The sequence below is a fragment of the Phyllobates terribilis genome, unplaced genomic scaffold (assembly GCF_046119375.1).
Source record: "Phyllobates terribilis strain yellow unplaced genomic scaffold, ASM4611937v1 Scaffold_2__4_contigs__length_985480577, whole genome shotgun sequence".
Classification (NCBI taxonomy): Eukaryota; Metazoa; Chordata; class Amphibia; order Anura; family Dendrobatidae; genus Phyllobates; species Phyllobates terribilis.
In genome coordinates, this window is record NW_027362762.1 from 982,373,171 (window position 1) to 982,401,130 (window position 27,960).

Here is a 27,960-nt window from a genome sequence, read left to right on the forward strand (position 1 = left end):
TGGGGCTGCTGACAGGAGGATGGGGGTGTGGAGGATATGGGGGCTCCTGACAGGAGGATGAGGGTGTGGAGGATATGGGGGCTCCTGACAGGAGGCTATGGGGACTCCTGACAGGAGGATGGGGGTGTGGAGGATATGGGGGCTCCTGACAGGAGGATAGGGGTGTGGAGAATATGAGGGCTCCTGACAGGAGGATGGCGGTGTGGAGGATATGGGGCTCCTGACAGGAAGATGGGAGTGTGGAGGATATGGGGGCTCCTGACAGGAGGATGGCGGTGTGGAGGATATGGGGCTCCTGACAGGAAGATGGGAGTGTGGAGGATATGGGGGCTCCTGACAGGAGGATGGCGGTGTGTAGGATATGGGGGCTCCTGACAGGAGTATGGGGGTGTGGAGAATATGAGGGCTCCTGACAGGAGGATGGGGCTGTGGAGGATATGGGGTCTCCTGACAGGAGGATGGGGCTGTGGAGGATATGGGGCTCCTGACAGGAAGATGGGAGTGAGGAGGATATGGGGCTCCTGACAGGAGGATGGGGGTGTGGAGAATATGGGGGCTCCTGACAGGAGTATGGGGGTGTGGAGAATATGAGGGCTCCTGACAGGAGGATGGGGGTGTGGAGGATATGGGGCTCCTGACAGGAGGATGGCGGTGTGGAGGATATGGGGCTCCTGACAGGAGGATGGCGGTGCTGAGGATATGGGGCTCCTGACAGGAAGATGGGAGTGAGGAGGATATGGGGGCTCCTGACAGGAGGATGGGGGTGTGGAGGATATGGGGCTCCTGACAGGAAGATGGGAGTGAGGAGGATATGGGGCTCCTGACAGGAGGATGGCGGTGTGGAGGATATGGGGCTCCTGACAGGAGGATGGGGGTGTGGACGATATGGGGGCTCCTGACAGGAGGATGGGGGTGTGGAGGATATGGGGCTCCTGACAGGAAGATGGGAGTGAGGAGGATATGGGGCTCCTGACAGGAGGATGGCGGTGTGGAGGATATGGGGCTCCTGACAGGAGGATGGGGGTGTGGAGGATATGGGGGCTCCTGACAGGAGGATGGGGGTGTGGAGGATATGGGGGCTCCTGACAGGAGGATATGGGGACTCCTGACAGGAGGATGGGGGTGTGGAGGATATGGGGGCTCCTGACAGGAGGATAGGGGTGTGGAGAATATGAGGGCTCCTGACAGGAGGATGGGGGTGTGGAGGATATGGGGGCTCCTGACAGGAGGATGGGGGTGTGGAGGATATGGGGTCTCCTGACTGGAGGATGGGGGTGTGGAGGATATGGGGGTCTCTTGACAGTAGGATGGGGGTGTGGAGGATATGGGGGCTCCTGACAGGAGGATGGGGGGTGTGGAGGATATGGGCGCTCCTGACAGGAGGATGAGGTGTGTGGAGGATATGAGGGCTCCTGACAGGAGGATGGGGGTGTGGAGGATATGGGGGCTCCTGACAGGAGGATGGGGGTGTGGAGGATATGGGGGCTCCTGACAGGAGTATATGGGGGCTCCTGGCGGGAGGATGGGGTGTGGAGGATATGGGGGCTCCTGACAGGAGTATGGGGGTGTGGAGAATATGAGGGCTACTGACAGGAGGATGGGGGTCTGGAGGATATGGGGCTCCTGACAGGAGGATGGCGGTGTGGAGGATATGGGGCTCCTGACAGGAGGATGGCGGTGTGGAGGATATGGGGCTCCTGACAGGAAGATGGGAGTGAGGAGGATATGGGGGTGTGGAGGATATGGGGCTCCTGACAGGAGGATGGCGGTGTGGAGGATATGGGGCTCCTGACAGGAGGATGGCGGTGTGGAGGATATGGGGCTCCTGACAGGAGAATGGCGGTGTGGAGGATATGGGGCTCCTGACAGAAGGATGGGGGTGTGGAGGATATGGGGGCTCCTGACAGGAGGATGGGGGTGTGGAGGATATGGGGGCTCCTGACAGGAGGATGGGGGTGTGGAGGATATGGGGGCTCCTGACAGGAGGATGGGGGTGTGGAGGATATGGGGGCTCCTGACAGGAGGATGGGTGTGTGGAGGATATGGGGGATCCTGACAGGAGGATGGGGGTGTGGAGGATATGGGGGCTCCTGACAAGAGGATGGGGGTGTGGAGGATATGGGGGCTCCTGACAGGAGGATGGGGGTGTGGAGGATATGGGGGCTCCTGACGGGAGGATGGGGGTGTGGAGGATATGGGGGCTCCTGACGGGAGGATGGGGGTGTGGAGGATATGGGGGCTCCTGACAGGAGGATGGGGGTGTGGAGGATATGGGGGCTCCTGACGGGAGGATGGGGGTGTGGAGGATATGGGGGCTCCTGACAGGAGGATGGGGGTGTGGAGGATATGGGGGCTCCTGACAGGAGGATGGGGGTGTGGAGGATATGGGGGCTCCTGACAGGAGGATGGGGGTGTGGAGGATATGGGGGCTCCTGACAGGAGGATGGGGGTGTGGAGGATATGGGGGCTCCTGACAGGAGGATGGGGGTGTGGAGGATATGGGGGCTCCTGACAGGAGGATGGGGGTGTGGAGGATATGGGGGCTCCTGACTGGAGGATGGGGGTGTGGAGGATATGGGGGCTCCTGACAGGAGGATGAGGCTGTGGAGGATTTGGGGTCTCCTGACAGGAGGATTGGGTGTGTAGGATATGGGAGCTCCTGACAGGAGGATGGGGGTGTGGAGAATATGGGGGTTCCTGACAGGAGGATGGGGGGAATGTGGAGGATATGAGGGCTCCTGACAGGAGGATGGGGGTGTGGAGGATATGGGGGTCTCCTGACAGGAGGATGGGGGTGTGGAGGATATGGGGGCTCCTGACAGGAGGATGGGGGTGTGGAGGATATGGGGGCTCCTGACAGGAGGATGAGGATATGGGGGCTCGTGACAGGAGGATGGGGGTGTGGAGGATATGGGAGCTCCTGACAGGAGGATGGGGATGTGGAGGATATGAGGGCTCCTGACAGGAGGATGGGGGTGTGTAGGATATGGGAGCTCCTGACAGGAGGATGGGGGTGTGGAGAATATGGGGGTTCCTGACAGGAGTATGGGGGAATGTGGAGGATATGAGGGCTCCTGACAGGAGGATGGGGTGTGGAGGATATGGGGGCTCCTGACTGGAGGATGGGGGTGTGGAGGATATGGGGGCTCCTGACAGGAGGATGGGGGTGTGTGGAGGATATGGGGGCTCCTGACAGGAGGATGGGGGTGTGGAGGATATGGGGGCTCCTGACAGGAGGATGGGGGTGTGGAGGATATGGGGGCTCCTGACAGGAGGATATGGGGACTCCTGACAGGAGGATGGGGGTGTGGAGGATATGGGGGCTCCTGACAGGAGGATGGGGGTGTGGAGAATATGGGGGCTCCTGACAGGAGGATGGGGGTGTGGAGGATATGGGGTCTCCTGACTGGAGGATTGGGGTGTGGAGGATATGGGGGCTCTGACAGGAGGATGGGGGTGTGGAGAATATGGGGGCTCCTGACAGGAGGATGGGGGTGTGGAGGATATGGGGGCTCTGACAGGAGGATGGAGGCTGTGGAGGATATGGGGGCTCCTGACAGGAGGATGGGGGCTGTGGAGGATATGGGGCTCCTGACAGGAGGATGAGGGTGTGGAGGATATGGGGGCTCCTGACAGGAGGATGGGGGTGTGGAGGATATGGGGGCTCCTGACAGGAGGATGGGGGTGTGGAGGATATGGGGGTTCCTGACAGGAGGATGGGGGTGTGGAGTATATGGGGGCTCCTGACAGGAGGATGGGGGTGTGGAGGATATGGGGGCTCCTGACAGGAGCATGGGGGTGTGGAGGATATGGGGGCTCCTGACAGGAGGATGGGGGTGTGGAGGATATGGGAGCTCCTGACAGGAGGATGGGGGTGTGGAGGATATGGGGGCTCCTGACAGGAGGATGGGGGTGTGGAGGATATGGGGGCTCCTGACAGGAGGATGGGGGTGTGGAGGATATGGGGGTTCCTGACAGGAGGATGAGGCTGTGGAGGATTTGGGGGCTCCTGACAGAAGGATTGGGTGTGGAAGATATGGGAGCTCCTGACAGGAGGATGGGGGTGTGGAGGATATGGGGGCTCCTGACAGGAGGATGGGGGTGTGGAGAATATGGGGGTTCCTGACAGGAGGATGGGGGAATGTGGAGGATATGAGGGCTCCTGACAGGAGGATGGGGTGTGGAGGATATGGGGGCTCCTGACAGGAGGATGAGGGTGTGGAGGATATGGGGGCTCCTGACAGGAGGATGGGGGTGTGTGGAGGATATGGGGGCTCCTGACAGGAGGATATGGGGGCTCCTGACAGGAGGATGGGGGTGTGGAGGATATGGGGGCTTCTGACAGGAGGATGGGGGTGTGGAGGATATGGGGGCTCCTGACAGGAGGATGAGGATATGGGGGCTCGTGACAGGAGGATGGGGGTGTGGAGGATATGGGAGCTCCTGACAGGAGGATGGGGGTGTGGAGGATATGAGGGCTCCTGACAGGAGGATGGGGGTGTGTAGGATATGGGAGCTCCTGACAGGAGGATGGGGGTGTGGAGAATATGGGGGTTCCTGACAGGAGGATGGGGGAATGTGGAGGATATGAGGGCTCCTGACAGGAGGATGGGGTGTGGAGGATATGGGGGCTCCTGACAGGAGGATGGGGGTGTGTGGAGGATATGGGGGCTCCTGACAGGAGGATGGGGGTGTGGAGGATATGGGGGCTCCTGACAGGAGGATGGGGGTGTGGAGGATATGGGGACTCCTGACAGGAGGATATGGGGACTCCTGACAGGAGGATGGGGGTGTGGAGGATATGGGGGCTCCTGACAGGAGGATGGGGGTGTGGAGAATATGGGGGCTCCTGACAGGAGGATGGGGATGTGGAGGATATGGGGTCTCCTGACTGGAGGATGGGGGTGTGGAGGATATGGGGGCTCTGACAGGAGGATGGGGGTGTGGAGGATATGGGGGCTCCTGACAGGAGGATGGGGGTGTGGAGGATATGGGGGCTCCTGACAGGAGGATGGGGGTGTGGAGGATATGGGGGCTCCTGACAGGAGGATGGGGGTGTGGAGGATATGGGGGCTCTGACAGGAGGATGGGGGCTGTGGAGGATATGGGGGCTCCTGACAGGAGGATGGGGGTGTGGAGGATATGGGGGCTCCTGACAGGAGGATGAGGGTGTGGAGGATATGGGGGCTCCTGACTGGAGGATGGGGGGTGTGGAGGATATGGGGGTTCCTGACAGGAGGATGGGGGTGTGGAGTATATGGGGGCTCCTGACAGGAGGATGGGGGTGTGGAGGATATGGGGGCTCCTGACAGGAGCATGGGGGTGTGGAGGATATGGGGGCTCCTGACAGGAGGATGGGGGTGTGGAGGATATGGGGGCTCCTGACAGGAGGATGGGGGTGTGGAGGATATGGGAGCTCCTGACAGGAGGATGGGGGTGTGGAGGATATGGGGGCTCCTGACAGGAGGATGGGGGTGTGGAGGATATGGGGGCTCCTGACAGGAGGATGGGGGTGTGTGGAGGATATGGGGGCTCCTGACAGGAGGATGGGGGTGTGGAGGATATGGGGGCTCCTGACAGGAGGATGGGGGTGTGGAGGATATGGGGGCTCCTGACAGGAGGATATGGGGACTCCTGACAGGAGGATGGGGGTGTGGAGGATATGGGGGCTTCTGACAGGAGGATAGGGGTGTGGAGAATATGAGGGCTCCTGACAGTAGGATGGGGGTGTGGAGGATATGGGGGCTCCTGACAGGAGGATGGGGGTGTGGAGGATATGGGGTCTCCTGACTGGAGGATGGGGGTGTGGAGGATATGGGGGTCTCCTGACTGGAGGATGGGGGTGTGGAGGATATGGGGGTCTCCTGACAGTAGGATGGGGGTGTGGAGGATATGGGGGCTCCTGACAGTAGGATGGGGGTGTGGAGGATATGGGGGCTCCTGACAGGAGGATGGGGGTGTGGAGGATATGGGGGCTCCTGACAGGAGGATGGGGTGTGTGGAGGATATGAGGGCTTCTGACAGGAGGATGGGGGTGTGGAGGATATGGGCGCTCCTGACAGGAGGATGGGGGTGTGGAGGATATGGGGGCTCCTGACAGGAGGATATGGGGGCTCCTGACAGGAGGATGGCGGTGTGGAGGATATGGGGCTCCTGACAGGAAGATGGGAGTGAGGAGGATATGGGGCTCCTGACAGGAGGATTGGGGTGTGGAGGATATGGGGGCTCCTGACAGGAGGATGGGGGTGTGGAGGATATGGGGCTCCTGACAGGAAGATGGGAGTGAGGAGGATATGGGGCTCCTGACAGGAGGATGGCGGTGTGGAGGATATGGGGCTCCTGACAGGAGGATGGCGGTGTGGAGGATATGGGGCTCCTGACAGGAGGATGGCGGTGTGGAGGATATGGGGCTGTGGTCATCAACATGATGTAGTAACAGCCGAACCGCTCCCTCCTCACCTATCATCACAGGAGGCAGAGCTGGAGGCACTGAGGCATGTAGAGCGGAAGAGGGTAAGACGGCCAACGTGTATGTAGACAGCAGACATTTCCTAATGCACATGATAAACCTATAAAAACTGCAGAGTGTGTAAGGGCCCTGATTGAGGCGCTGCTGTTACTGACCAAGCATGACATAGTGAAGATAGAGCTCACACCAGAGCTGACACTGATGAAGCCGCCAATGAAGCAGAGAAGAGGCTGAGAGCCATTATCAATGCAGACCAGGACCTCAGTGACACCGGTCACTCCTGATATTCCTAATGCCCTACAGAAGCCGGAGGAGTGGAGACGCAGGGAGCCCACTGACTGAGGAAAAAGGGCAATAAACTTTGTCTGGCACGAGCTCTCTACTCAATGACGGCCCAGGCAACCCATAGACTAACACGCTTGTCAAAAAACGCTTTGTGTGCTTTGGTAAACAAGGTCTGGATGGCGCTAGGGTTCAGTACCTAGGTGGTCTTGTATCATATGTGCTGTTAAGACCCCACAGAAACACACTCCTTATCCGCTCTGCTTGTTCCACAGATTGCAGATTGATCCAGCTAGCCCGAGTAGGGAAGCACAGAAAGGAATATGTGAGCAGAGAACCTTTGATGTAAATAAGTTTTATTAAATGCATAGGTCAAAGGTTAAAAGCAGGGCGAATCAGTCCGTGAACGGCATTGCAACACAAGAGGGACTATCAGAAATGATTGGTGCTCGTTACATGAAAAGTAGAAAAGAATATATCTAATTGTGTGAATTCTAAGCCTAGAAGCCGGGTGACAAGTAGTATGGATATCCTACCTGAACGAGGCATTGAAGCCAAGTGACAGCGTAATTTAGATATTGAACAGTAATCAGAAGTGAGATTTGCAACCATGCATGAAATCGAACCGAATAACCAACACCTCTGTTACGGTGAGATGCCAGGACCCCGTCATGGAGTCTGGGCAACATGGAGACGAAAAGAAAGATGACTCAATCACAGAAGGTGTCACCTATAAGGTACATGGATGTAAGTACACGGCTCAAAAAAATAAAGGGACCCCTGAAATCCCCCCTCCTAGATGTGAATGATGAAATCTTCTCATTGAATACTTTGTTCTGTAGAAAGCTGAATGTGCTGACAACAAAATCACCCAAAAATCATCAATGGAAATCACATTTATTAACCAATGGAGGCCTGGATGTGGAGTCACCCCCAAAATTACAGTGGAAAAACCCACTACAGGCCGATCCAACTGTGATGTAATGTCCTTAAAACAAGTCACAATGAGGCTCAGTTTTGTGTGTGTGGCCTCCACGTGCCTGTATGACCTCCCTACAACGCCTGGGCATGCTCCTGATGAGGCTGAGTATTGTGTGTGGCCTCCATGTGCCTGTATGACCTCCCTACAACGCCTGGGCATGCTCCTGATGAGGCTGAGTATTGTGTGTGGCCTCCACGTGCCTGTATGCCCTCCCTACAACGCCTGGACATGCTCCTGATGAGGCTCAGTATTGTGTGTGGCCTCCACGTGCCTGTATGACCTCCCTACAACGCCTGGGCATGCTCCTGATGAGGCTGAGTATTGTGTGTGGCCTCCACGTGCCTGTATGACCTCCCTACAATGCCTGGGCATGCTCCTGATGAGGCTGAGTATTGTGTGTGGCCTCCACGTGCCTGTATGACCTCCCTACAACGCCTGGGCATGCTCCTGATGAGGCTGAGTATTGTGTGTGGCCTCCACGTGCCTGTATGACCTCCCTACAACGCCTGGGCATGCTTCTGATGAGGCTGAGTATTGTGTGTGGCCTCCACGTGCCTGTATGACCTCTCTACAACGCCTGGACATGCTCCTGATGAGGCTCAGTATTGTGTGTGGCCTCCACGTGCCTGTATGACCTCCCTACAACGCCTGGGCATGCTCCTGATGAGGCTGAGTATTGTGTGTGGCCTCCACGTGCCTGTATGACCTCCCTACAATGCCTGGGCATGCTCCTGATGAGGCTGAGTATTGTGTGTGGCCTCCACGTGCCTGTATGACCTCCCTACAACGCCTGGGCATGCTTCTGATGAGGCTGAGTATTGTGTGTGGCCTCCACGTGCCTGTATGATCTCTCTACAACGCCTGGACATGCTCCTGATGAGGCTCAGTATTGTGTGTGGCCTCCACGTGCCTGTATGACCTCCCTACAACGCCTGGGCATGCTCCTGATGAGGCTGAGTATTGTGTGTGGCCTCCACGTGCCTGTATGACCTCCCTACAACGCCTGGGCATGCTCCTGATGAGGCTGAGTATTGTGTGTGGCCTCCACGTGCCTGTATGATCTCTCTACAACACCTGGGCATGCTCCTGATGAGGCTGAGTATTGTGTGTGGCCTACACGTGTCTGTATGACCTCCCTACAACGCCTGGGCATGCTCCTGATGAGGCTGAGTATTGTGTGTGGCCTCCACGTGCCTGTATGACCTCCCTACAACGCCTGGGCATGCTTCTGATGAGGCGGAGTATTGTGTGTGGCCTCCACGTGCCTGTATGACCGCTCTACAACGCCTGGACATGCTCCTGATGAGGCTCAGTATTGTGTGTGGCCTCCACGTGCCTGTATGACCTCCCTACAACGCCTGGGCATGCTCCTGATGAGGCTGAGTATTGTGTGTGGCCTCCATGTGCCTGTATGACCTCCCTACAACGCCTGGGCATGCTCCTGATGAGGCTGAGTATTGTGTGTGGCCTCCACGTGCCTGTATGACCTCCCTACAACGCCTGGGCATGCTTCTGATGAGGCTGAGTATTGTGTGTGGCCTCCACGTGCCTGTATGACCTCTCTACAACGCCTGGACATGCTCCTGATGAGGCTCAGTATTGTGTGTGGCCTCCACGTGCCTGTATGACCTCCCTACAACGCCTGGGCATGCTCCTGATGAGGCTGAGTATTGTGTGTGGCCTCCACGTGCCTGTATGACCTCCCTACAATGCCTGGGCATGCTCCTGATGAGGCTGAGTATTGTGTGTGGCCTCCACGTGCCTGTATGACCTCCCTACAACGCCTGGGCATGCTTCTGATGAGGCTGAGTATTGTGTGTGGCCTCCACGTGCCTGTATGATCTCTCTACAACGCCTGGACATGCTCCTGATGAGGCTCAGTATTGTGTGTGGCCTCCACGTGCCTGTATGACCTCCCTACAACGCCTGGGCATGCTCCTGATGAGGCTGAGTATTGTGTGTGGCCTCCACGTGCCTGTATGACCTCCCTACAACGCCTGGGCATGCTCCTGATGAGGCTGAGTATTGTGTGTGGCCTCCACGTGCCTGTATGATCTCTCTACAACACCTGGGCATGCTCCTGATGAGGCTGAGTATTGTGTGTGGCCTACACGTGTCTGTATGACCTCCCTACAACGCCTGGGCATGCTCCTGATGAGGCTGAGTATTGTGTGTGGCCTCCACGTGCCTGTATGACCTCCCTACAACGCCTGGGCATGCTCCTGATGAGGCTGAGTATTGTGTGTGGCCTCCACGTGTCTGTATGACCTCCCTACAACGCCTGGGCATGCTCCTGATGAGGCTGAGTATTGTGTGTGGCCTCCACGTGCCTGTATGACCTCCCTACAATGCCTGGGCATGCTCCTGATGAGGCTGAGTATTGTGTGTGGCCTCCACGTGCCTGTATGACCTCCCTACAACGCCTGAGCATGCTCCTGATGAGGCTGAGTATTGTGTGTGGCCTCCACGTGCCTATATGACCTCCCTACAACGTCTGGGCATGCTCCTGATGAGGCTGAGTATTGTGTGTGGCCTCCACGTGCCTGTATGACCTCCCTACAACGCCTGGGCATGCTCCTGATGAGGCTGAGTATTGTGTGTGGTCTCCACGTGCCTGTATGACCTCCCTACAACGCCTGGGCGTGCTCCTGATGAGGCTGAGTATTGTGTGTAGCCTCCACGTGCCTGTATGACCTCCCTACAACGCCTGGGCGTGCTCCTGATGAGGCTGAGTATTGTGTGTGGCCTCCACGTGCCTGTATGACCTCCCTATAACGCCTGGGCGTGCTCCTGATGAGGCTGAGTATTGTGTGTGGCCTCCACGTGCCTGTATGACCTCCCTACAACGCCTGGGCGTGCTCCTGATGAGGCTGAGTATTGTGTGTGGCCTCCACGTGCCTGTATGACCTCCCTACAATGCCTGGGCGTGCTCCTGATGAGGCTGAGTATTGCGTGTGGCCTCCACGTGCCTGTATGACCTCCCTACAACGCCTGGGCATGCTCCTGATGAGGCTGAGTATTGTGTCTGGCTTCCACGTGCCTGTATGACCTCCCTACAACGCCTGTGCATGTTCCTGATGAGGCTGAGTATTGTGTGTGGCCTCCACGTGCCTGTATGACCTCCCTACAATGCCTGGATATGCTCCTGATGAGGCTGAGTATTGTGTGTGGCCTCCACGTGCCTGTATGACCTCCCTACAACGCCTGGGCATGCTCCTGATGAGGCTGAGTATTGTGTGTGGCCTCCACGTGCCTGTATGACCTCCCTACAACGCCCGGGCATGCTCCTGATGAGGCTGAGTATTGTGTGTGGCCTCCACGTGCCTGTATGACCTCCCTACAACGCCTGGGCATGCTCCTGATGAGGCTGAGTATTGTGTGTGGCCTCCACGTGCCTGTATGACCTCCCTACAATGCCTGGGCATGCTCCTGATGAGGCTGAGTATTGTGTGTGGCCTCCACGTGCCTGTATGACCTCCCTACAACGCCTGGGCATGCTCCTGATGAGACTGAGTATTGTGTGTGGCCTCCACGTGCCTGTATGACCTCCCTACAACGCCTGGGCATGCTCCTGATGAGGCTGAGTATTGTGTGTGGCCTCCACGTGCCGGTATGACCTCCCTACAACGTCTAGGCATGCTCCTGATGAGGCTGAGTATTGTGTGCGGCCTCCACGTGCCTGTATGACCTCCCTACAACGCCTGGGCATGCTCCTGATGAGGCTCAGTATTGTGTGTGGCCTCCACGTGCCTGTATGACCTCCCTACAACGCCTGGGCATGCTCCTGATGAGGCTCAGTATTGTGTGTGGCCTCCACGTGCCTGTATGACCTCCCTACAACGCCTGGGCGTGCTCCTGATGAGGCTGAGTATTGTGTGTGGCCTCCACGTGCCTGTATGACCTCCCTACAACGCCTGGGCGTGCTCCTGATGAGGCTGAGTATTGTGTGTGGCCTCCACGTGCCTGTATGACCTCCCTACAACGCCTGGGCGTGCTCCTGATGAGGCTGAGTATTGCGTGTGGCCTCCACGTGCCTGTATGACCTCCCTACAACGCCTGGGCATGCTCCTGATGAGGCTGAGTATTGTGTCTGGCTTCCACGTGCCTGTATGACCTCCCTACAACGCCTGTGCATGTTCCTGATGAGGCTGAGTATTGTGTGTGGCCTCCACGTGCCTGTATGACCTCCCTACAATGCCTGGGTATGCTCCTGATGAGGCTGAGTATTGTGTGCGGCCTCCACGTGCCTGTATGACCTCCCTACAACGCCTGGGCATGCTCCTGATGAGGCTGAGTATTGTGTGTGGCCTCCACGTGCCTGTATGACCTCCCTACAACACCTGGGCATGCTCCTGATGAGGCTGAGTATTGTGTGTGGCCTCCACGTGCCTGTATGACCTCCCTACAACGCCTGGGCATGCTCCTGATGAGGATGAGTATTGTGTGTGGCCTCCACGTGCCTGTATGACCTCCCTACAACGCCTGGGCATGCTTCTGATGAGGCTGAGTATTGTGTGTGGCCTCCACGTGCCTGTATGACCTCCCTACAACGCCCGGGCATGCTCCTGATGAGGCTGAGTATTGTGTGTGGCCTCCACGTGCCTGTATGACCTCCCTACAACGCCCGGGCATGCTCCTGATGAGGCTGAGTATTGTGTGTGGCCTCCACGTGCCTGTATGACCTCCCTACAACGCCTGGGCATGCTCCTGATGAGGCTGAGTATTGTGTGTGGCCTCCACGTGCCTGTATGACCTCCCTACAACGCCCGGGCATGCTCCTGATGAGGCTGAGTATTGTGTGTGGCCTCCACGTGCCTGTATGACCTCCCTACAATGCCTGGGCATGCTCCCGATGAGGCTGAGTATTGTGTGTGGCCTCCATGTGCCTGTATGACCTCCCTACAACGCCTGGGCATGCTCCTGATGAGGCTGAATATTGTGTGTGGCCTCCACGTGCCTGTATGACCTCCCTACAACGCCTGGGCATGCTCCTCATGAGGCTGAGTATTGTGTCCGGCCTCCACGTACCTGTATGACCTCCCTACAACGCCTGGGCATGCTCCTGATGAGGCTGAGTATTGTGTGTGGCCTCCACGTGCCTGTATGACCTCCCTACAATGCCTGGGCATGCTCCTGATGAGGCTGAGTATTGTGTGTGGCCTCCACGTGCCTGTATGGCCTCCCTACAACGCCTGGGCATGCTCCCGATGAGGCTGAGTATTGTGTGTGGCCTCCACGTGCCTGTATGACCTCCCTACAACGCCTGGGCATGCTCCTGATGAGGCTGAGTATTGTGTGTGGCCTCCACGTGCCTGTATGACCTCCCTACAACGCCTGGGCATGCTCCTGATGAGGCTGAGTATTGTGTGTGGCCTCCACGTGCCGGTATGACCTCCCTACAACGTCTAGGCATGCTCCTGATGAGGCTGAGTATTGTGTGCGGCCTCCACGTGCCTGTATGACCTCCCTACAACGCCTGGGCATGCTCCTGATGAGGCTCAGTATTGTGTGTGGCCTCCACGTGCCTGTATGACCTCCCTACAACGCCTGGGCATGCTCCTGATGAGGCTCAGTATTGTGTGTGGCCTCCACGTGCCTGTATGACCTCCCTACAACGCCTGGGCATGCTCCTGATGAGGCTGAGTATTGTGTGTGGCCTCCACGTGCCTGTATGACCTCCCTACAACGCCTGGGCATGCTCTTGATGAGGCTGAGTATTGTGTGTGGCTTCCACGTGACTGTATGACCTCCCTACAATGCCTGGGCATGCTCCTGATGAGGCTGAGTATTGTGTGTGGCCTCCACGTGCCTGTATGACCTCCCTACAACGCCTGGGCATGCTCCTGATGAGGCTGAGTATTGTGTGTGGCCTCCACGTGCCTGTATGACCTCCCTACAACGCCTGGGCATGCTCCTGATGAGGCTGAGTATTGTGTGTGGCCTCCACGTGCCTGTATGACCTCCCTACAACGCCTGGGCATGCTCCTGATGAGGCTGAGTATTGTGTGTGGCCTCCACGTGCCTGTATGACCTCCCTACAACGCCTGGGCATGCTCCTGATGAGGCTGAGTATTGTGTGTGGCTTCCACGTGCCTGTATGACCTCCCTACAACGCCTGTGCATGCTCCTGATGAGGCTGAGTATTGTGTGTGGCCTCCACGTGCCTGTATGACCTCCCTACAACGCCTAGGCATGCTCCTGATGAGGCTGAGTATTGTGTGCGGCCTCCACGTGCCTGTATGACCTCCCTACAACGCCTGGGCATGCTCCTGATGAGGCTGAGTATTGTGTGTGGCCTCCACGTGCCTGTATGACCTCCATACAACGCCTGGGCATGCTCCTGATGAGGATGAGTATTGTGTGTTGCCTCCACGTGCCTGTATGACCTCCCTACAACGCCTGGGCATGCTCCTGATGAGGCTGAGTATTGTGTGTGGCCTCCACGTGCCTGTATGACCTCCCTACAACGCCTGGGCATGCTCCTGATGAGGCTGAGTATTGTGTGTGGCCTCCACGTGCCTGTATTACCTCCCTACAACGCCCGGGCATGCTCCTGATGAGGCTGAGTATTGTGTGTGGCCTCCACGTGCCTGTATGACCTCCCTACAACGCCTGGGCATGCTCCCGATGAGGCTGAGTATTGTGTGTGGCCTCCACGTGCCTGTATGACCTCCCTACAATGCCTGGGCATGCTCCCGATGAGGCTGAGTATTGTGTGTGGCCTCCACGTGCCTGTATGGCCTCCCTACAACGCCTGGGCATGCTCCCGATGAGGCTGAGTATTGTGTGTGGCCTCCACGTGCCTGTATGACCTCCCTACAACGCCTGGGCATGCTCCTGATGAGGCTGAGTATTGTGTGTGGCCTCCACGTGCCTGTATGACCTCCCTACAACGCCTGGGCATGCTCCTGATGAGGCTGAGTATTGTGTGTGGCCTCCTCGTGCCGGTATGACCTCCCTACAACGTCTAGGCATGCTCCTGATGAGGCTGAGTATTGTGTGCGGCCTCCACGTGCCTGTATGACCTCCCTACAACGCCTGGGCATGCTCCTGATGAGGCTCAGTATTGTGTGTGGCCTCCACGTGCCTGTATGACCTCCCTACAACGCCTGGGCATGCTCCTGATGAGGCTCAGTATTGTGTGTGGCCTCCACGTGCCTGTATGACCTCCCTACAACGCCTGGGCGTGCTCCTGATGAGGCTGAGTATTGTGTGTGGCCTCCACGTGCCTGTATGACCTCCCTACAACGCCTGGGCGTGCTCCTGATGAGGCTGAGTATTGTGTGTGGCCTCCACGTGCCTGTATGACCTCCCTACAACGCCTGGGCGTGCTCCTGATGAGGCTGAGTATTGCGTGTGGCCTCCACGTGCCTGTATGACCTCCCTACAACGCCTGGGCGTGCTCCTGATGAGGCTGAGTATTGTGTCTGGCTTCCACGTGCCTGTATGACCTCCCTACAACGCCTGTGCATGTTCCTGATGAGGCTGAGTATTGTGTGTGGCCTCCACGTGCCTGTATGACCTCCCTACAATGCCTGGGTATGCTCCTGATGAGGCTGAGTATTGTGTGCGGCCTCCACGTGCCTGTATGACCTCCCTACAACGCCTGGGCATGCTCCTGATGAGGCTGAGTATTGTGTGTGGCCTCCACGTGCCTGTATGACCTCCCTACAACACCTGGGCATGCTCCTGATGAGGCTGAGTATTGTGTGTGGCCTCCACGTGCCTGTATGACCTCCCTACAACGCCTGGGCATGCTCCTGATGAGGATGAGTATTGTGTGTGGCCTCCACGTGCCTGTATGACCTCCCTACAACGCCTGGGCATGCTTCTGATGAGGCTGAGTATTGTGTGTGGCCTCCACGTGCCTGTATGACCTCCCTACAACGCCTGGGCATGCTCCTGATGAGGCTGAGTATTGTGTGTGGCCTCCACGTGCCTGTATGACCTCCCTACAACGCCCGGGCATGCTCCTGATGAGGCTGAGTATTGTGTGTGGCCTCCACGTGCCTGTATGACCTCCCTACAACGCCTGGGCATGCTCCTGATGAGGCTGAGTATTGTGTGTGGCCTCCACGTGCCTGTATGACCTCCCTACAATGCCCGGGCATGCTCCTGATGAGGCTGAGTATTGTGTGTGGCCTCCACGTGCCTGTATGACCTCCCTACAATGCCTGGGCATGCTCCCGATGAGGCTGAGTATTGTGTGTGGCCTCCATGTGCCTGTATGACCTCCCTACAACGCCTGGGCATGCTCCTGATGAGGCTGAATATTGTGTGTGGCCTCCACGTGCCTGTATGACCTCCCTACAACGCCTGGGCATGCTCCTCATGAGGCTGAGTATTGTGTGCGGCCTCCACGTACCTGTATGACCTCCCTACAACGCCTGGGCATGCTCCTGATGAGGCTGAGTATTGTGTGTGGCCTCCACGTGCCTGTATGACCTCCCTACAATGCCTGGGCATGCTCCTGATGAGGCTGAGTATTGTGTGTGGCCTCCACGTGCCTGTATGGCCTCCCTACAACGCCTGGGCATGCTCCCGATGAGGCTGAGTATTGTGTGTGGCCTCCACGTGCCTGTATGACCTCCCTACAACGCCTGGGCATGCTCCTGATGAGGCTGAGTATTGTGTGTGGCCTCCACGTGCCTGTATGACCTCCCTACAATGCCTGGGCATGCTCCTGATGAGGCTGAGTATTGTGTGTGGCCTCCACGTGCTGGTATGACCTCCCTACAACGTCTAGGCATGCTCCCGATGAGGCTGAGTATTGTGTGCGGCCTCCACGTGCCTGTATGACCTCCCTACAACGCCTGGGCATGCTCCTGATGAGGCTCAGTATTGTGTGTGGCCTCCACGTGCCTGTATGACCTCCCTACAACGCCTGGGCATGCTCCTGATGAGGCTCAGTATTGTGTGTGGCCTCCACGTGCCTGTATGACCTCCCTACAACGCCTGGGCATGCTCCTGATGAGGCTGAGTATTGTGTGTGGCCTCCACGTGCCTGTATGACCTCCCTACAACGCCTGGGCATGCTCTTGATGAGGCTGAGTATTGTGTGTGGCTTCCACGTGACTGTATGACCTCCCTACAATGCCTGGGCATGCTCCTGATGAGGCTGAGTATTGTGTGTGGCCTCCACGTGCCTGTATGACCTCCCTACAACGCCTGGGCATGCTCCTGATGAGGCTGAGTATTGTGTGTGGCCTCCACGTGCCTGTATGACCTCCCTACAACGCCTGGGCATGCTCCTGATGAGGCTGAGTATTGTGTGTGGCCTCCACGTGCCTGTATGACCTCCCTACAACGCCTGGGCATGCTCCTGATGAGGCTGAGTATTGTGTGTGGCCTCCACGTGCCTGTATGACCTCCTTACAACGCCTGGGCATGCTCCTGATGAGGCTGAGTATTCTGTGTGGCCTCCACGTGTCTGTATGACCTCCCTACAACGCCTGGGCATGCTCCTGATGAGGCTGAGTATTGTGTGTGGCCTCCACGTGCCTATATGACCTCCCTACAACGCCCGGGCATGCTCCTGATGAGGCTGAGTATTGTGTGTGGCCTCCACGTGCCTGTATGCCCTCCCTACAACGCCCGGGCATGCTCCTGATGAGGCTGAGTATTGTGTGTGGCCTCCACGTGCCTGTATGCCCTCCCTACAACGCCTGGGCATGCTCCTGATGAGGCTGAGTATTGTGTGTGGCCTCCACGTGCCTGTATGACCTCCCTACAACGCCTGGGCATGCTCCTGATGAGGCTGAGTATTGTGTGTGGTCTCCACGTGCCTGTATGACCTCCCTACAACGCCTGGGCATGCTCCTGATGAGGCTGAGTATTGTGTGTGGCCTCCACGTGCCTGTATGACCTCCCTACAATGCCTGGGCATGCTCCTGATGAGGCTGAGTATTGTGTATGGCCTCCATGTGCCTGTATGGCCTCCCTACAACGCCTGGGCATGCTCCTGATGAGGCTGAGTATTGTGTGTGGCCTCCACGTGCCTGTATGACCTCCCTACAACGCCTGGGCATGCTCCTGATGAGGCTGAGTATTGTGTGTGGCCTCCACGTGCCTGTATGACCTCCCTACAATGCCTGGGCATGCTCCTGATGAGGCTGAGTATTGTGTGTGGCCTCCACGTGCCTGTATGACCTCCCTACAACGCCTGGGCATGCTCCTGATGAGGTTGCGGATGGTCTCCTGTGGGATCTCCTCCCACACCTGGACTAAAGCATCCGCCAACTCCTGGACAGTCTGTGGTGCAACGTGACGTTGGTGGATGGAGCGAGACATGATGTTCCAGATGTGCTCAATCGGATTCAGGTCTGGGGAACGGGCGGCCAGTCCATACCTTCAATGTCTTCATCTAGCAGGAACTGCTGACACACTCCAGCCACATGAGGTCTGGCATTGTCCTGTATTAGGAGGAACCCAGGGCCAACCGCACCAGCATATGGTCTCACTAGGGGTCTGAGGATCTCCTCTCGGTACCTAATGGCAGTCAGGCTACCTCTGGCGAGCACATGGAGGGCTGTGCGGCTCTCCAAAGAATTGCCACCCCACACCATTACTGACCCACTGCCAAACCGGTCATGCTGAAGGATGTTGCAGGCAGCAGATAGCTCTCCACGGCGTCTCCAGACTCTGTCACGTCTGTCACATGTGCTCAGTGTGAACCTGCTTTCATCTGTGAAGAGCTCAGGGCGCCAGTGGCCACTTTGCCAATCCTGGTGTTCTGTGGCAAATGCCAATCGTCCCGCACGGTGTTGGGCTGTGAGCACAACCCCCATCTGTGGACGTCGGGCCCTCATACTACCCTCATGGAGTCGGTTTCTAACCGTTTGTGCAGACACATGCACGTTTGTGGCCTGGCTGGAGGTCATTTTGCAGGGCTCTGGCAGTGCTCCTCCTGTTCCTCCTTGCACAAAGGCGGAGGTAGCGGTCCTGCTGCTGGGTTGTTGCCCTCCTATGGCCCCCTCCACATCTCCTGGTGTACTGGCCTGTCGCCTGGTAGCGCCTCCAGCCTCTGGACACTACGCTGACAGACACAGCAAACCTTCTTGCCACAGCTCTCATTGATGTGCCATCCTGGATGAGCTGCACTACCTGAGCAACTTCTGTGGGTTGTAGAGTCCGTCTCATGCTACCACGAGTGTGAAAGCACAACCAACATTCAAAAGTGACCAAAACATCAGCCAGAAAGCACTGGTACTGAGATGTGGTCTGTGGTCCCCACCTGCAGAACCACTCCTTTATTGAGGGGGTCTTGATAATTGCCAATAATTTCCATCTATTGTCTATTCCATTTGCACAACAGCATGTGAAATTGATTGTCAATCAGTGTTGCTTCCTAAGTGGACAGTTTGATTTCACAGAAGTTTCATTTACTTGGAGTTATATTCTGTTGTGTAAGTGTTCCCTTTATCTTTTTGAGCAGTGTATTTACTTGTGATACTGACTGGTGTCATTTGTCTGATAATGACTGATAAGAACAACTCCCACTATCACCTTACCATTGTTAAGGGCATACTGGTGGTTGTAGCTTCATGCCATACAGTTATATATGGGTCTGACTTGACATTCTCCCTGGCATGCCAAGATCTCTGTCTTTGGTTTGGCATCTTCCTTGGCATCCTGCAGTGCTAAGTCATAATATGCCTTTTAGGGGTTCGCCCGACAAATGTGGCACCAGAACCTCTGCCCACTGTTCTGGTTGAGGACTCTCCCAATCCGCCACCTTCTCAAAGATTGTCATAAAGACCCCCACGGGGTCATTTTCTGCATGGCCCGTCTTACCGCTTTCCTGACGCGTGAGTCATCAGCTGGACCTGAGAGTGGGGTGGTCGCTCTGCCCTGGATGACGTCCGCCAGTAGCTGTATCTGCTGCTGCTGCTCCTGGTGGTGCTGCTGCTGCGCTTTCTGCTGCAACTGGATCTGTTGTAGCAACAGCTTGGTTGTTTTCTGCTGAGCTTGCTGCTGCTGCAGGATCTGCTGCTGTAGCTCCCGGTGCTGCTGTAATTGCTGCTGGTGTTGCTGCTGGCTCTGGACTAGATGCTTGATGACCTCCTCCATGCTACCGGACATCTCTGGCTGGCTGATGGCCTTCACCCAGGACATCCACCGTTCTCTGTGGCAGGTACACGTGTTCCTGGAATCTTGCCCGCACTCGACACAGCAACTGTAGTAAAGCGACTTGCTCGATCTCACAGAGGCAGACACAGGAAACACTTCTTGGGTTAACTTCCTGTAGGTTTATTGATATATGGCATAAACCACAAAATAAACACGGCCTCTCCGGGATAACAGAAAACAAAAAGATAAAGTTTAGTACAGTTCATAGGCGAGAGGGGTTTCGCCCTCTCTGGGTAGCACAATAAGGTTTCACCACAAAGTCCTTCTGTGGAGCTCTCTGGCTTCTACACACATAGTCTGGAGACTTCCTTCTTCAGACCACACCAGAGAAAAAAAACAGTGGCTGGCATTTAACTCCCCAGCCAAACCCTTGAGATGGAGTTATGGTGAGTAGGCGTCCCGCCCATCTCACACCTGCTCACAAAAACCCATCCTACAAAATGGCCGATTAACCTCTACAGCACCGAACATGCTGGAGACAACTTCTAGGTTTCAGTTCACTGAAGCTAGTAGTCGCAGTGAAACATATCTCCTCTCTCATACATCACCAGTGACTCTGTCACAATCACCACATGAATACATCACCAGACTCCTCAGAAGTACATGAATACAGAATCAGATCAATCTTCAGTACATAAATATGTCCCTAGAACCACCATCAGTACATGAATACATCACCAGAACCATCATCAATTCTCTGCAGCTGTATTTGTCGCATGATGGATGCGGAAACCATCATACGTATCCCTTTATCTGTAATAGTCTGTTTACTTTCCATTAGCATATCCGCCAATTGCTGGACAGCTTAATTGAAGGCAAACTCCCCATTATAGTTAAGCTATATTAGTTTCCATGACTGTCCTTGGGTCTGACATAAAATGATGAATATCACTATTTTTCCCTTGCATTGAATGATTCCATATCTGACTGTGAAATTGCCCCCATGTTAAGCCTCACCCCTAAAGTACACCACTTTTTTTTACTTTTTTTTTGGTGAAAATGGAAATAATTCTAGTGGAAGTGGTCTTCAGAGATTGTTACCTGACCTATCGGGGGAGGGAGCATTAGGGGTCTTGTTACCTTATTTTATGACCCACTCATTTGCTTCGTGGCAAGGGGGGGCACCACTGACTTCATCTGCCTAGGGCACCAAAGTACCTTGTCCCGGGCCTTGGGTGCACCAATGATATGCCCACCACTGCAGCCAACTAGAATATCCTGATGTTTGAACTTTAACTGTGATTATTGTTTTATTAATTCTTCCTGAGAAATGTACCAGCTCATAACTCTGCTGCTCTCAGAGGAGATCATCACACCTGAGATCAACACTTTGTGGTTGCAGACCCCATCTCTAATGTTTGCAGGTAGAATATACTGCAATTCATGAAAGAAGAAGGGCTCTCCTCGTATAGCTGGTGCTTGGATAGGGTCCTGACCCTATAGAACAGATAATGGTGGAATCCGCCACTCAATCAAGTGTTATATGATTGAAAAAAGAGTACTGTATTAATATTGATGTTTCGCTCTATATGACCTTCTTCAGGATCTACTAAAATAAGAAAGACAAAGTAACATTTGAAATTCATGTGTATAAACGCAAAATATAGCTGACAAACTATAAAGTACAATCCAGACATCCAGCCACAGGATAAGAAAAACAGCAAAAAAGGATCTGTAGCAGGTGCGCGGACCCATAGAAATGTAACATATGTCCCATAGAACATAATGTAATTACCTATAGATTCATCATGTAACGGAAGCACGTATAAGAAAGAGTCCGGCTGATCAAGAAGTCAGATAGCCGCCTGCCAAGGAGAGGAGACCATCTGAGATGCACTGTCACAATATACAAACATCCTGCAGTTTTTATCAGAACTCAAAGATCCATTGTACATGTAGTATGGTCCAGAATACATCTAATGAACGGCTGTGGGATAGAACACTGGATCCAATGCAAAGAACCCAAAGCTCTTGTAAAAGGTAGATACAGGTGACACCTGAAGTTTCCATCCACAATATATAAAGACACATCTGCAGGTTCTTCTCAATATCTGACATGAGATCAGAATAATCCTTTCCCGTTTTAGGACAATTAGGATTTTACCATAATGTTTAATATTTGCCCAATGGCAGAATAATGAGAGAGAGAGAAGGTTTAAGGCATTTTTAATACTTACTGCAGAGTCAGAAGTTTCCATCCATCTCATTAGTATTTGGTACCATTGTCCTTACACTGAATGACTTGGGTCACACGTTCGGGATCTCCTTCCACAGCTTCTCACTATAGTTGGTGGAATTTGGGCCGATTCCTCCTGACAAAACTGGTGTAACTGATCCCGGTGTGTAGGTCGCTTTGCTCGGCGCTCGCAGCCTTTTCAGCTTTGCCCGTACATTTTCAATAGGATTGAGATCGGGGCTTTGTGATGGCCGCTCCAAAACATGGACTCTGTTATCCTTAAGCCACTTTGTTACCATTTTGGCAGTATGCTTCGGGTCATTGTCCATTTGGAAGACCCATTTCCGCCCAAGCTTTATCTTCCTGGCTGATGTTTTGAGATGTTGCTTCAGTATTGCTATATAATCTTCTTTTCTCATGATGACATCTATTTTGTGAAGTGCACCATCCCTCCTGCAGCAAAACAACCCCACAACATGATGCTGCCACCCCCATGTGTAGAGATCCGAGGTTGTGGGTTGTAAGTAATCACCTCGGCAGGTTAACGATGCAACAATATTTTATTGATCACAGCCATGGTAATAAAGCAATTCCAGGTAATTGGTCAATATCCAGTTCTCTCAGTCCTCAAGTTCCCAATCTGGGTTCAGTAGTTCCACTGGCTTTGTATAAGGCCATACTCACTGTCTCCCAACTTTTGGTTGGCCCACAGATCTCGTATCTCCAGCCAGTATAGTCTGTAGCCACAGTCCATGATCCTCTTCCTTCAATGCTTCCACCCAACTCCCTAAAACATGTCTCCACTTTCTTCCACTGAGCTCAGTCCCCTCCCAGGTCAGAAGTGATCACCCCCCCCCTTAAACATTCACTGTTCCCTAAAACAATGAAGAATATTCTAGAAGCCTTCATCTGAGACTGCATGTAAGACCCCCTGTGGGGACGGCGCCACTGTGTCTGTTATGGTGAACAGTTTGGTATGTTCACTCGTTGCCGGCTCCTGGCCTAATGGATATGATCAAGTGCATGCAAGAAAGAATAACATCACACACACACACAGCCGGATGTAAGCTCTCCTTGATCAGCTATGGCGCAGCTCCAAGTCTCTTTATTCAACCCGAACATAGACTTATATAAACACTGTATGTGGGCTCGGATAGCCCCAGAATGTGAATAACCAGATGTATTGATTGGTTAGTCCATGTGGGCGTGGTCCATGAGGTAATCAGGGGGCGTGATCCATGAGGTCATCAGGGGGCGTAGTCCATGAGGTCATCAGGGGGCGTAGTCCATGAGTTCATCAAGGTGGGTTAGTCTTTCTATAGAATGCAGCTTCCTCCCAGAACAGAGCATGGTGTGATGAAACAGGAAATGGCAGCCATCTTTTGATCTAAACAACTGTAACATACCTGGCGGCGTCCTTGCATAGTGGTCCATCTCCCACTGTGCAAGAGCGCACACTTGATCTCCAGTCCAGTTTGTTAGCCTGGCTTTCCTCCATGCTGTCTGTTTGCCTCTGTGTCTGCTGCTTAAGGGCGGCGCCCGATCACTTCCTGCTTTTTGTACCTGCTGCAGACACACCCCTTGTGCGTCCTCAGCCTATTGCTGTCTGCCATCTGGTATTTAACCCAGCTGCTCCAATGAATCCCTGCCTGAGCATTGTGTTCTGTCAGTTGGCCTTTGGTCACTGATATGCCAGGTCCCGTTTATGTTTCCTGCCTTCGGTATCAGTTCCCGTGTCTGAACTGTGTCCTGTCTGTATTATTTTCTAGCCTGTTGTCTTCTGCCTATCCTGGAGGCTGTATTTCCAGGCCTGTGTGAACTCGCTCCTGCCTGTTCGATCCGCCTTCTAGGGACCGTATACCTAGACCCGCTCCTGTATCTTGCTGCTGTGTCTGTTGTTGGCTGAATACTCTCCTAGTCTGTTTTGTTTTTCTCTATGTCCGTACTTTCCCTTTTTCTGCAGAGTCAGAACTCGTACCTAACTCCTGCTCGTTGTCACTGTACTTCCGTTTGTGAGTTTGTGGTCCACTCGCTACTTCTCTGCAAGTACCCTGTGGGTATCTGGTTCTGCCTTTCCCTTCTAGTCTGTTCCGTGTGTACAGAGCCCTGTCCCCACCGCGTCTGCGGTTTCTCTTTGCTCAGCTCTGTCCACCGCGTCTGCGGTTTTCGCTTTGCTCAGCTCTGTCCACCGCGTCTGCGGTTTTCGCTTTGCTCAGCTCTGTCCACCGCGTCTGCATTTTTCGCTTTGCTCAGCTCTGTCCACCGCGTCTGCGGTTTTCGCTTTGCTCAGCTCTGTCCACCGCGTCTGCGTTTTTCGCTTTGCTCAGCTCTGTCCACCGCGTCTGCGGTTTTCACTTTGCTCAGCTCTGTCCACCGCGTCTGCGGTTTTCGCTTTGCTCAGCTCTGTCCACCGCGTCTGCGGTTTTCGCTTTGCTCAGCTCTGTCCACCGCGTCTGCGGTTTTCGCTTTGCTCTGCCCTGTCCACCGCGTCTGCGGTTTCGAATTTGTCTCCCAGTCTGTACTGGACCCTACCCAGCCTGCGCTCTAGTCTGTCTGTTCCTGTATTCCCCGGTGTGGGTCAACAGCCGTGTCTGGAGTCTGACCTGGAGTAGACCCTGGTTCCTCTGCTCGGTTCCTCCCTGGTGCACTGGCGTCGTATGCCGTCGTGCGACCTTGGTCGGATCGGGCAGATACTTAGTTACGCCCCTCCAGGCACTCTCCGGTTCATTGCACAGTGGAATCACTACATAAACACGCACATGCCAGTCAGTCCGGGCGTGTGCATTACAACAACCTTATGTAAGGTGAAATAATAGACTTTTTGGGTCTTTTCTCTCAATCTCCTATGTCTTGAGGTTAATTAAGTATTTGAGCCTATAGCTCTCCTCAACCGTCCCCCCTAAATACTGTATTAACCTTCTGTCCCTACTGTGGTTCCCTCACCCATCAGTGTTCAGTGTCACTATGACATCAGAGGCTTCATGGACACCTGCTCTGACTGCCTAGTTGGGGACTGTAAAAGACTGAAGGGGGCTAGCTGTTCTATATCTGCAGAATAACTAACCTCTTGAGCTAGGAAGGTGGGCACTGATGTTTCTACTCCTTTCTCAATCATCTTCCTTACACAAGGAAGAACACAACAAACGATAATAGCTGCAATAATTAAGACGACAAGGATAACTACGCCTATCTGAGCTAGCCACCTCTGCCATCCATTCATCCACGAAAAGTATTGATCCCAAGGATCTTCTACCCCTGAATTCCTTTTTAATTCTTTTTGTAGAGAATTCAGCTTTTTTATGGCTACTGTAACCTTCCCAGTGGGACCTGTATTATCTGGAATATAGGTACAACATGCAGATTTCACCATTTTGCAAACACCTCCTTTTTCTGCTAATATCATGTCAAGGGCCATTCTGTTCTGAAACGCCATTATCGATGTAGGGCCTAGTTGGTCTGCTAAACCTTGAAGAGCTCTAGTCTAATTGACAAATCTCTGTTGATTATAATAGATGTAATTGATCCAGTCTACATTTTTATTTATGGTCACTAGGGGTAAGATAAATGATTTGAAACCTGCTTTGACTTGATCTCTGGCTTTAAATTCATCCGGTACCCCCCTTGGAACACCTATACCATCGATATAAATGTGGGGGGTCGAAACTGCCTTTTGGTTCCGAAATGGTTTCCCTTTTTGTTCTGTGGAGATCTTCTGAAGTTAGGGCTTCCCTACCTTCTGCTGCTATGTAGAAGGGCATTATGGCTTTGGCTAGTGTACATTCTCCTATCCATTCTCCTTCTAAATGAGTTCTGATCTTCATGTCTCCACATATCCAGAAAACATCAGAAATAGACTGGGTTTGGTTGATCAGATCTCCTCTGGTTGCATTACTATATCTACTGCAATATCCCTTTGAAATTACCCAAAAATGTGCTCCCTTCGGTACTGGTATAACAGGTGTATTTTCCCGGGTATATGGTAATGCCTTGAACTGGGTTAGGAGTTTCTGTGACTATGGGTACTTTTTTTTCCAGTTTTCGCAATTCATTCCGTCAAGGGATTTGTTAGTGAACAGACTCAGAAAACATTTTTCCACATCTGGGGGTAAGTCTAGAGGGACAGATCCCAAGTGGGGTCTCGCTCCTGCACAGACAAAGCAATTGGATTTATTATATTGATTGGCTGTATATTTCATCCACTTCAACCATAAGTTGGTCTCAGTGTACCCCGTTTCAACGGCAAGAATATCTTCAAATGTGGGATTTGCAACGGCTATCATTTTGTTAAATTTTTGGATACGAAACATTATGGAGTTTGAGTGTGCATTATTATCTTTCGTTGACATTTCTTTTATGTCCGCTAATTTGAACATACCCAACTGGGCACAACTGGCACACACACCATATACATATGTACCCAGCAGATAAGTGCCCTTATTGCCAGGTTGAGGGTTCTCCAGGTTGAGGACTAAAGGATTACATTGCCCGATGGTATCACAAGGCTTAAGAACTTTTGTACGGGAAAGTGTCATCCTCATCCTAGTGAGTAGGGATTTACCCTGTGGATCTTGTTTATTTAAGGCATTGTTCGGTCTATACCCCCAATCTTCACCAGTGTTCCACCCGACCGCCCTCCATGAACTATAAGTTTGTCCCCATCCATCTCCCGTAACACATATATATTGTTGCCCTGATCTCAGCTGTGCCGGTTGACTCATTGCGGAGGGTGAGGAAACCAATTGAGTATTACACTGTACTACATCACAATAATCAAATTTGAAAGAAGCAACATGTGCTGTGGTGTTATACCAGAACGTGATCACCCCCCTTGCTTGGGTGATTGCGACCTGTTGTGCTCCTACAAATAAGTATAGAATGGCACAACACACAAAGTAAAAGATATGCAACATTATGCAGAAGGTTCTGATGGAGGCATAAACTTCTTGCAGTGGGAGGCGTGTATCCACATCGGTCTTCCTTCAAGTTTGACTGAAGTAGGAGTGGTCAGGAGCACTTGGTAGGGACCCTCAAATCTCAACTCCAGGGATGTCTTTCTGATGAACTTCTTTACCAGCACATAGTCACCAGGTTAGAAAGTGTGAGAGTACCTTCACTGAAATCTGGATCTGAAATGGATGATAAAACTCGTGCATGTGTTACTGACAATTCTTTAGTAAGGGCAATGACATAATTTACAAGAGTATCACTTCCTAAGGCTAGCTGTTGTGGAAAATATTGACCCAACCTTGGAGGCCCCCCAAAAAGAATCTCATATGGTGTAAGTTTAGTGGGACCACTCGGAGTGTTTCTGACTAAATATCAGGCAATGGGCAAAATGTCTGTCCAAGGAAGTCTGACCTCCTGACTGGCTTTCAGTATTTTGTTTTTCAAGGTGCCATTTAGCCTTTCTACTTTACCACTGCTCTGGGGGTGATATGGAGTATATAAACCTAAATCGGCCCCTACTAATGTCCATAGTTCCTTAGTCAGTGCTGCAATGAATGCGGGTCCTTGGTCACTCTCAATCACCTCTGGGATTCCATATCTGCACACTACCTCAGTCATCAGTCTCTTAACAGTCAGTCTGGCAGTCATGTTGGTTACTGGATAGGCTTCAGGCCATCCCGAGAACATGTCAGTCACTACCAGTACATACTCGTACTTCCCTACTTTTGGCATTTGAATATGATCGATTTGAATTCTTTGAAATGGATAGAGTGGTTTAGCCAAATGTTTATGAGTAACTTTCTGAGGCGGTGCTGGATTGCATGCTGCACACACAAAGCAGGACTTGCAATATTTTTGGGTGACAGTAGAAATTCCAGGTGCTATATAGGTCTTCCAAATCAAGTCATTCATCTGATTCTTGCCTCTATGGGTGATACCGTGTGCCCATTCTGTCACCGAGGGGTACAGATTACG